We start from the raw sequence: 10,540 nt of genomic DNA on the forward strand, positions 1-10,540 counted from the left end.
GTAGGCAAACTGCAGGGGGTCCAGTAGAGGGTCTGTGATGGATTTAAGGTGTGCCAGCACCAGGCGCTCGAAAGACTTCATTACCACAAAGGTCAGGGCGACAGGTCTGTAGTCATTAAGTCCTGTTGGCCTTGGCTTTTTGGGCACAGGGATGATGGTGGAGGACTGGTGGAGACAGGCTGGCATATGGCATGTCTTCAGGGAGGTGTTAAAGATGTAGGTAAACACCGGACACAGCTGGTCAGCGCAGTTCTTGAGGGTGGTTGGAGAGACAGAGTCTGGCCCACCTGCTTTGCACAATTTCTGTCTAGTGTTGTTTTTGGCATCCTGTTTTAATTTTAGTTTTAGTCTAGTCTTTATGTCAAGCTGTCATTTTAGTTTTTATTAGTTTTAGTCACGTTCATACTCTTTTTAGTTTAGTCAAGTTTCAGTCAACTAAAAGTCTGAGCATTTTAGTCTTATTTTAGTCATACTTTTCCATGACTATTTTCGTCTAGTGTTAGTCGACGAAAACTGATGACATTTAGTCAAGTTTAAGTCAATGAAAATGTTATTTTAGTCTCTTTTTAATCAAAACAGAAGTAGTCTAAGCAGTAGTCTCAAGAAGCATGTCAATGCCAAAACCATTTGTTTAATGTAGGCCTATTAGTCTAGAATAAGGTATTCAAAGTCATGTTGTTGATGCCAAATTCAGTTCACTGTGATTGCTATGTGAATGACAAAACTAGCTACAGTATTTGGCCAACAAGGGATGCTCAGTACACATGCAGTCAGTCAGGTAGGGGGAACCCACTTTAGACTCTCATACAAACATATACACGCACACACACACAGTAGCTACACACATTAGTCACACATGGTAACCCACTTTACACTCTCTCACAAACACACATACTACTCACACACATTTTTCTCAGACTCTCAGTCGGTTTCAGCTCCAGTGGCTAACGTTTAAAGCTAACGTTAAAATGAGACACATTAAGCACAGCTACATGAGTTAGCTAATAATAATAATGCTATAATAATAATTATTATAATAATAATAATAATTTCGTTGACAAAAGCAACACTAGTTCTGTCTCTTAAACAGTTGGTTCACTTCTCTTTCCTGAATGGAGAGAGTTGTCACTGTAAAGGGGGGGAGGGAGAGACCTCCCGGGTGGAAAGGGGTTGTTCAGGACTGTCCAATTGTCTTTCAAATCTACAGTAGAACTCATTCAAGTCGTTGGCCAGGCAGAAGTCGTTAGTGGAGTGGGGGGCTCTGGGCTTGAAGTTGGTAATCTGCCTGAGCCCTCTCCAGACAGAAGCAGAGTCGTTTGCAGAGAACTTATGTTTCTAGTCTCTCTGAGTACAGTCGTTTAGCTTCTCTCACCGCCTTGCTAAACCTGTTCTTCGACTCAGTAAATCTGTCCCTGTCCCCACTCCTAAACGCGGCCTCTTTGTCCAGCCTCAGCCTTCTGAGTTTAGCTGTAGACCAAGGTTTGTCATTGTTGAAGCTCACCCTGGTGCGTGTTGGTATACAGCAGTCCTCACAGAAGCTGATGTATGATGTCACAGCCTCCGTGAGCTCATCCAGACTATTGGAGGCAGTCATGAACATGTCCCAGTCAGTGCAGTCCAAGCATGCCCGCAAATCCTCCGTAGGCTCACTGGTCCACTGTTACGATGTCCTCACAGCAGGCTTATAGGGCTTAAGCTTCTGCCTGTATGCAGGAATCAGGTGGACCATGGCGTGGTCTGAGTGACCCAGTGCTGCTCGGGGAACCGCATGGTATGCTTTACTGATTGTAGAGTAGCAGTGATCCAAAGTGTTCCCTTCTCTGGACCTTAAAACCTTCATAAACATTGACATTTATGTCTGGTTGAAAACAGTTTTGTTGAAGTGTGTGGAAGGCTATTATTCAATGGAGCATATGGCCCATCTCAGTAGTCGTAGATTAATGAATAAACCAAGCTTCATCAAGCACAATGCAAATACAATGTTGACACAACCACTGCTTCCAGCTTATCCCATAGGCTCTTTGTTTTGTGTATTCAACAACCTTTACTGTATCATACATGTGCTTCTATTGCTTCGAAATGTACAAGACTGGATATGAAATGTATAACTACTTTGTTCAACTAAATCTAGTCTAGTTTGTATACGAAAGTAGATCAAACTGTATCACGCTGTATTAGAGTGGGAGGAACGTAAGAGTAAGGGAGGAGAGGCAGGAAAAGAGGAGGAGGAAGAAGAAGAAGGAGGATAGGAAACTGAGAGTATGAGAGGAGGGGGTGGGTGAGAGAAAGGGGGAGTGGCTTGAGTGTAGTGTTAACATGTTGGGGTTAATTGACTTGCCTGGTAATTCTTTTGTAGCACGTGTACAGTGTAGTATGAAGTACATGGCATAGGGCAACCTGTCATTCATACTGACGCACATACAGTTTAGACCCTCAGATGTATAGTCAAATGTTTCCTGAACAACGTGTGTAAATCTCAGGTGATTTATAGCCACACTAGCCTAAGGTGGTGTGATACATGATGTCTGTTCCCCTTGAGAGACAGCTCTGTGAACACACATACCCCTTTTCCACCAGTGCCCAATCTCGGACCAGTTCTTTGCATTTCAATAGTAAAAGAATCGGATCCCAGACAGAAATAAATTGTTTTAGAACAACACTTAGGCCGAATCCCAATACTTTGCCTTACCACTACCCCTTACCCCTAGCCCTTAGTTTACCCCTAGCCCTTATGTCTTGAAACTGAGGGGTAATTCTAATTTCTCATTTCATAGCCCTATGAAATGAGATGCCACTTGGTTACGGTTACGTATATCGATGTCTCCGAAGCAAGTGGTGTTATGCACTGATATCAAACAAAATGTGTTTGAAATTAGCTGCTTATGAGTTTCATTAAAACTGTAGACATGCATAGAGTCCATTCAAGGCTAATCAGAGAAATGCGGGACTGTTGTGCAAATCATTTTACATTTACATTTTTTTTGTCATTTAGCAGACGCTCTTATCCAGAGCGACTTACAGTAAGTACAGGGACATTCCCCCCGAGGCAAGTAGGGTGAAGTGCCTTGCCTCGGCACCCCTAGTTCCCGCAGCCATGGATCAATCCGTTTTCAATCGTTTTCATCAGGGTAACCACATGTAAAGGCCGTTCGTTACCAACATTGTGTAATTATAAAGTTTACAACTTTACAAATGTTCACTGTGTCTACAATTAATGGAGTAAAATCGTTTGTAAAACTGTTTTTTTATTCAAATACATCAACTACAATCATTTATTTCATCATCTTGCAGCCAATTTTGCAAGCGTCTCCCGAAAAAATTCAACCAGAATGAAAAAGAGCCACCATTTCACAAATGAGCTTTATGTAAGACGGTGGCACGCTTAAATGTCTCAAACGGGAATATTTATGCGAGTTGACAATGCATCCAGCAGCATTAAGTCCGAGGGTACAGAGACTATGCCTGGGCCTGTATAATGAGAGAGGGACTAGAGTCTGCCAATGCCAACAGACAATCCAAGGGTTTTAACAGAGGCAGGATTATTAAGTAGGCTGAAATAATAGAAAGAGATCACTTGAAGAAACGATATCAGTAAATAGATTTGATGAGTAGAGATGGTTGGGGGATGGGGGTGGGACTCTGAGTTACCAAGTTGCACGTTCATGCCACTAGTGCAATGTGATGATGTGGAAAGGGTTTTAAGTCGATGTTAAATTGAACATGAATATTAAGTCATGGGGTTAGGGTAGCTGACTTTAAGATAAGTCAAGGTGCCATTTTGTAAACAAGTGAGACAATATTCGTTCTCGATAGCTAATCAACAAAAACGTACCAAAACAGGAGGTACATATGTTTGTGTACTTCAGCATTACAAATTATTAAAAGTAATTTAATCAGGTTAAAATAGTGCTGTAATCTAAAAAACAACTCATGAATGACTGCTAATCATGCTAGGGTGTTGTGATCCATGAGAAGAATTTGCAATGGCTCATGGTAAAACAGTCAACTTCATATGCCGAGCCTTTAATTCACAGGATGAACTATCACTGTGGTGACACAGTCCCCATGGACAATCCCCATCACTGGTGTGGTGTGACAGCAGTGGGTCAATGCTGGGCCAGCCACTGTGGTGTCTTTACATTTGATAATTGCAGTAATTTTAATCCAAAGCAACATACACATTTTACATATTTAAGTACAGCTGAATTATCAAGTATCAAAAGTGCACAGCTCTAACAGTACTTCAGTGGTTACAGTTGTATTTAAACAATATATTAACAAAAATATCATCTAACAATCTTTACCATACAGTTATTGGGCTCTATGTGGGCTCCATATACAACAAACATTTTTCAACTTTTATATGTTTACTGTATGCACCTGCCCACCAAAGTAAATTCCTTGTTGTGTAAACTACTTGGCAATTAAATAAATAAAAAAAATCGACACCCCGAGATAACTCGGTCCGAGTCGGTTGATCATTCAGACATTGCATGCTTTTAAATTGGACACTGCGTCTTTGCGCATGCTTGAGATCCCACCGCCCTACCCTACCCTTCCCTCCCTCCCAGGTCGTGACCTGGAAGTCGAAAGAGACGATAAGTTGTCAATGACGGGAGCCGGCCTGGCAGAAACAAACAAACAACAGGAGCCAATAGCTCCATTTGCATTTGCAGTACTCCTATTGTCATCATGCACGAAATGTAGAAGGACGTAGCTTCACCTCGCTCTCCGTTCGCCGTCTTTCTCAAAATATTGATGTTGTTGGTAGAGGCGAAGAGGTCAAGCGGAAAGGGCTGTATCACCATTAGTTGTAATGAAAACAGTGCCACATATTTAACTGGGATATGACATGCTTTCTGCCAATGATTCGGTTAATTCACTGCCATTAATATTAGGGTAACAGCAGTTGCCCCAAAAAATAGCATTGTCCGAAAAGCTAGATTCAAATTGATACCATCATGGAAATGCAGTGATTGTCGCTCATGTTATTCCCAACATCAAGTTGACTACTTTATGTAAAATTTGTGTGTGACTGCTTCGGTGTACGCCCACCTAGACCTGTTTGAGAGAAGCAGTTATCCAACTAAATATGTCAGAAGGAGAATTTAATCAACTTCAATCAGTTCATGGAAAGTCCTATCAAACTCTCCATGACCCTTAGTGAGGGTAAACAGGAGGCCTTCTGACTTGGTGCGTTTCATCTTGATTGTGTGTGTATGTAGGCATGCATCATTGGAAGGACGTCAGGGAGACTCTCTGTGGATGCCACATCTCATTTCAGCGGCTCTTTCTCGCAGGCTTGTTTCTATCTCACTCACTCCCTCCATCTGACTCTGTTTCTCTATCTAACTTCCTTTTGCTTTGTCTTTCTCTGTGTTTCTGCTTATCTCTACCTTCTATACGCATATACTTTAACGCATATACTTTAAAACACCCGAGCTGTGAGCAAATCCCAAAACACAGTTCCATTTGAACCTTTTGGATGCTGACAAGACCCCTGGAAAATGCTTGACAAATGTCTTTATGAGCAGCAAAGTATTCTATTCCTGCCTCTCCCTCCTTCTCCCTCTGTATATACCCCCGAGAGGCAGTCACAAGGAGAACAAACAAAAAGGACTGCTGCCTTACTGATACTTTGTGACCTACTGTGGTGTGTGGATACTTAAAAATCACATCACATTTTCATTGCAACATTGAGTGATTTGAGGGTGACAGATGACCATCAGGAATGTAGAAGAAATATGAACAATGACGTGTTGCACTCAGGACAGCTTTGTCTTGTGAAACTATACTGTCCTACAATTGAGGTGTCTGGGGGGTGGAACTCTCTCTTTCAAATGGTCGAGGGATGCAAAGTGAGATATGAATGACCCTGCAGTGGGTACATTTCATGTGGTGACGATGATAGAACATAAGGTAAATACATTCATCAAAACCCAATTGGCGTCATGACATGTCATATTCGCATCGTCACCCAGACCAACATTTGATATGCTGGCACTTTGTAATACGGTGAAATGAATCTGAAAGTTCAACGTCCCTCCACCCTTCGACCTCTTAGCACAGCAGTTTTTGAAAGATTTTGATCAAGAGTGACTAACTGTAACTGAAAAACATGCCACCATGATAGAAGTATTTTTATGAGAGCACATATATATGTGATTAATTCAACAGAATATTAGGTAGTCACAAATATTTGGGTTTTATTTCTGAAAACTTTAGGTTAAATGAGTTGGTTTAACCTGGAGTTAGCCTTGGAGTGAAACAGCTTGTAGCAGAAGTGTGATCCAGAAAAACATTATTTATTATTTACTAACCACATAAGTACAACCCCGAAAACCCCAAACCCATGAGTATATTGAAAAATAAAACAAACGAAAAAATGCAATAGTGTTGAATGACAACGTTAGCTAAGATCCTCCCTGAGCGCTGGCTGGAATGGTGTCCATAATCAGTGTCATTATGCTCCTCTGATGAAGAATGGCCACCCTGGCATAGTCCTGTCATAACATTAGGAGACTGATGAATAAGCACCAGGGGGATATCTCATCACACTAATAAACCTGGAGGGGGGAAATTGGTGGCGGAAACACCACTCAATACATCATAGATGGCCTATGTTAATTAGATGCTATTATGTAAACTAGCCATGTGAGGAAGAAAAAAAGTGAGGGATGAAAAAAATAAATAATAGGCCTCACTTGGACAGTGACGGCCTTTATCTAAATTTTGCGGGCGATGTACTCACTTTGTAAAGTTGTCAGGGGAGCCATAAATGAAATATCCCTAAGCAAAGTTCCTGAGGGAAAATAAGAAGTTTTCCCCGAGGGGTTCATCTACGTATGTGCCTAGGGGTGCCTGCTTTTCATGAACCCACATTGTGGGGCAGACCAGGACCCTATATCTCTCCGGTTTAATGTCATATATTTTTCATCTAAACCATCAAATATAGGCTTGAGACTTTGATGGACATTTTGGATTTTGACACAGAGAGACAGAGAGAGGAACAGAGACAAAAATAGACAAAGAGGGAAAGAGGAGAGGGGAACAAAATATCCATGAACGTTATTGCTGCTTTTCTTTCTCCCTCTTTATTTGAGTTCTTACTTGAGCTGTTCTATGCACCCTGCTAAGGTGGAACTTTCCAGACTATCAGAAGACATTTGAATGAGTCTCCCATGAATCAATTATCAGTTCTACAATCTGTGTAATACAGTCAAGTAAAAAAACGTGTTTCTTTGTTTTGTATAAAAGAATTAGTTGGTTGTACATCTTTTCCCTCACTAAATTAGTCTTTTTTATAAACACAGATTCAGGAAACAACTAAAGAAATGGCTCCAGGTTAGACACATTAACACAATGGAGAAAAGATAGCAGTAATTTGCTGTCTGGTCCAATGCAACATTGCAAATTAATGTACATGGATTGAAAATATATATTTTTCTTTGGGTTGTTTCATGGGCGGGCAAAGGTATTTTGATTTAAATGGAATCCAACTGACTTTAAAAGCCATCACTATTTCCTCTCCAAAGCTTAAGGGCTCGCCTACTGCCTGCAACACCACCAATCTATTCACAGTTAACGCTACTCCTTTGTTGGAAGCCATTTTTTCCAAAAAGGAATAAGTGGATGCTTTGAATTAAGAGTGCTGACAATGTCTTATTTGCAACCACCAAATGGGGCATCTGTCATTTGGCCAAGAAGGAAGTGCACAAATGTCAAGCTTCCACTTGACAGGAAACAAAGTCGCCAAGAAAAAAAAAAAGAAGCAATTGCTTGTTTTGCTTGCCTTGTCGCAACGGGCCTGTGTGTATGTCGTAATTTCTTCCCGGTATGGCATATCGGCCAGTACCGGCTTACTTTCACCCCTGTATGTAACGCAAGTACATTACAAGTAACTGTAATTAAATTACCTAAAAATGAACAGTAATCCCTTACTTTACTTTTTCAGTGGATAAGTAATAACAAATAATAGGCAGAAAATACAGTATATAAGGGACTGTCCGGAGAGAAACAGGCAGTCTGCTCTTCAGAGCTCACTCACTTTTTTACCCTGTGTTGGAATAAACTTTTGCATCAGACTCTGAGTTCCAGTGCGTCTGTTTTGGACTTAGTTTATTTTTCGTCTGTTGGGACTTAGAATAACTTTCACTTGTTGGGACTTAGCCTGTTTTTTGACGGGTCAACACTTAGAATAATTTTCAACGTTTGGACTTAGTTTATTTTTGACTTGTTCGTACTTTTCTTCACTTCACGACTTTGATTTATTTTCACTATACACGGAAACTTCTCCACAACAACACCCTTATGCTTGAACATGGTGTTCATTATGGACAAGCCGTGTCTAAAACAGAAGTCCAACAACAAAACACTGCTCGGGTTCAGATCGGGGGCTGTTCCTCCCAATCACGCCCCTCCAGGTCTCACTGTTATTGCCCACATGAGCATTGAAGTCCCCCAGGAGGACGAGGGAACCTCCGGGAGGAGCGCTTTCCAGCACCCCCCCCAGAGACTCCAAAAAGGGTGGGTACTCTGTGCTTACGCACCAAACGGCAGCTCAAACAACAGTGAGGACCCGTCCCCCCACCCGAAGGTGGAGGGAGGCTACCCTCTCGTCCACCGGGGTGAACCCCAATGTACAGGCGCCGAACCGAGGGGAAACAAGTATTCTCACCCCAGCTCGACGCCTCTCACCAAGGGAAACTCCAGAGTGTAAAAGAGTCCAGCCCCTCTCAAGGAGACTGGTTCCGGAGCCTATGCTGTGCGTCGAGGTGAGGCCGACTATATCTATCTCGCACGCCACCAGCTCAGGCTCCTTTCCCGCCAGCGAGGTGACGTTCCACGTCCCTAGAGCTACAGTGGTATCTGAACCTTTTGGAATTTCTCACATTTTTGCATAAAATCACCATCAAATGTAATTTGATCTTTGTCAAAATCCCACAGATGAAAAAACAGTGTCTGCTTTAACTAAAACCACCCAAACATTTATAGGTTTTCATATTTTAATGAGGATAGCATGCAAACAATGACAGAAGGGGGAGGAATAAGTAACTGAACCATCACATTTAATATTTTGTGGTCCCCCCTGTGGCAGCAATAACTTCAACCAGACGCTTCCTGTAGCTGCAGATCAGTCTGGCACATCGATCAGGACTAATCTTGGCCCATTCTTCTTTACAAAACTGCTGTAGTTCAGTCAGATTCCTGGGATGTCTGGCATGAATCGCTGTCTTGAGGTCATGCCACAGCATCTCAATGGGGTTCAAGTCTGGACTTTGACTTGGCCACTCCAGAACGTGTATTTTGTTCTTCTGAAACCATTCTGAAGTTGATTTACTTGTGTGTTTTGAAACATTGTCTTGTTGCAGCATCCATCCTCTTTTTAGCTTCAACTGTCTGACAGACGGCCTCAGGTTTTCCTGCAAAACATCCTGATAAACTTTTGAATTCATTTTTCCATTAATGATTGCAAGTTGTCCAGGCCCTGAGGCAGCAAAACAGCCCCAAACCATGATGCACCCTCCACCATGCTTCACGGTGGGGATGAGGTGTTGATGTTGGTGAGCTGTTCCATTTTTCCTCCACACATGACATTGTGTGTTCCTCCCAAACAATTCAACTTTGGTTTCATCAGTCCACAAAATATTTTGCCAAAACTTCTGTGGAGTGTCCAAGTGCCTTTTTGCGAACATTAAACGAGCAACAATGTTTTTTTAGACAGCAGTGGCTTCCTCCATGGAGTCCTCCCATGAACACCATTCTTGGCCATTGTTTTACATATAGTTGATGTGTGCACAGAGATATTGGACTGTGCCAGTGATTTCTGTAAGTCTTTAGCAGACACTCTAGGGTTCTTTTTTACCTCTCTGAGTATTCTGCGCTGAGCTCTTGGCGTCATCTTTGGTGGACGGCCACTCCTTGGGAGAGAAGCAACAGTGCCAAACTCTCTCCATTTGTAGACAACTTCTCTGACTGTCGATTGATGAACATCCAGACTTTTAGAGATGGTTTTGTATCCTTTCCCAGCTTTATACAGATCAACAATTCTTGATCGCAGGTCTTCAGACAGCTCTTTTGAGCAAACCATGGTGCACATCGGACGATGCTTTTCATCAAGACAATTCTTACAAGGTGTGTGTTTTATAGTGGGCAGGGCAGCTTTAAGCCACTCATCAGTGATTGGGCACACACCTGACTTAAATTGCTTGGTAAAAATTGGTTTATTTTGCTCTTTAAGTCTCCTTAGGCAGAGGGTTCAGTTACTTATTCCTCCCCGTTCTGTCATTGTTTGCATGCTATCCTCATTAAAATATGAAAACCTATAAATGTTTTTTCATCTGTGTGATTTTGACAAAGATCAGATCACATTTGATGGTGATTTTATGCAGAAATGTGAGAAATTCCAAAAGGTTCAGAAACTTTTTCATACCACTGTAGCTTCTGCAGCCGAGGATCGGACCGCCAAGGCCCCATTTGTTGTTTCAACAAATGTCCCCCCCCCCCCCTCTCTGCTGGTGGAGGAAACGCCGGCCCCGAT

The 10,540-nt window shown here is 42.1% G+C and overlaps 1 pseudogene; it reads right to left on the bottom strand.

Moving 5' to 3' along the window:
* Nucleotides 1-1,125: 1,125 nt before the first annotated feature.
* Nucleotides 1,126-1,729, bottom strand: LOC146294934 (uncharacterized; annotated as a pseudogene).
* Between the last annotated feature and the right edge of the window lie 8,811 nt (nt 1,730-10,540).

Source organism: Hypomesus nipponensis, chromosome 4 (assembly GCF_054491055.1).
Source record: "Hypomesus nipponensis isolate SF chromosome 4, ASM5449105v1, whole genome shotgun sequence".
In the NCBI taxonomy this organism is placed as follows: domain Eukaryota; kingdom Metazoa; phylum Chordata; class Actinopteri; order Osmeriformes; family Osmeridae; genus Hypomesus; species Hypomesus nipponensis.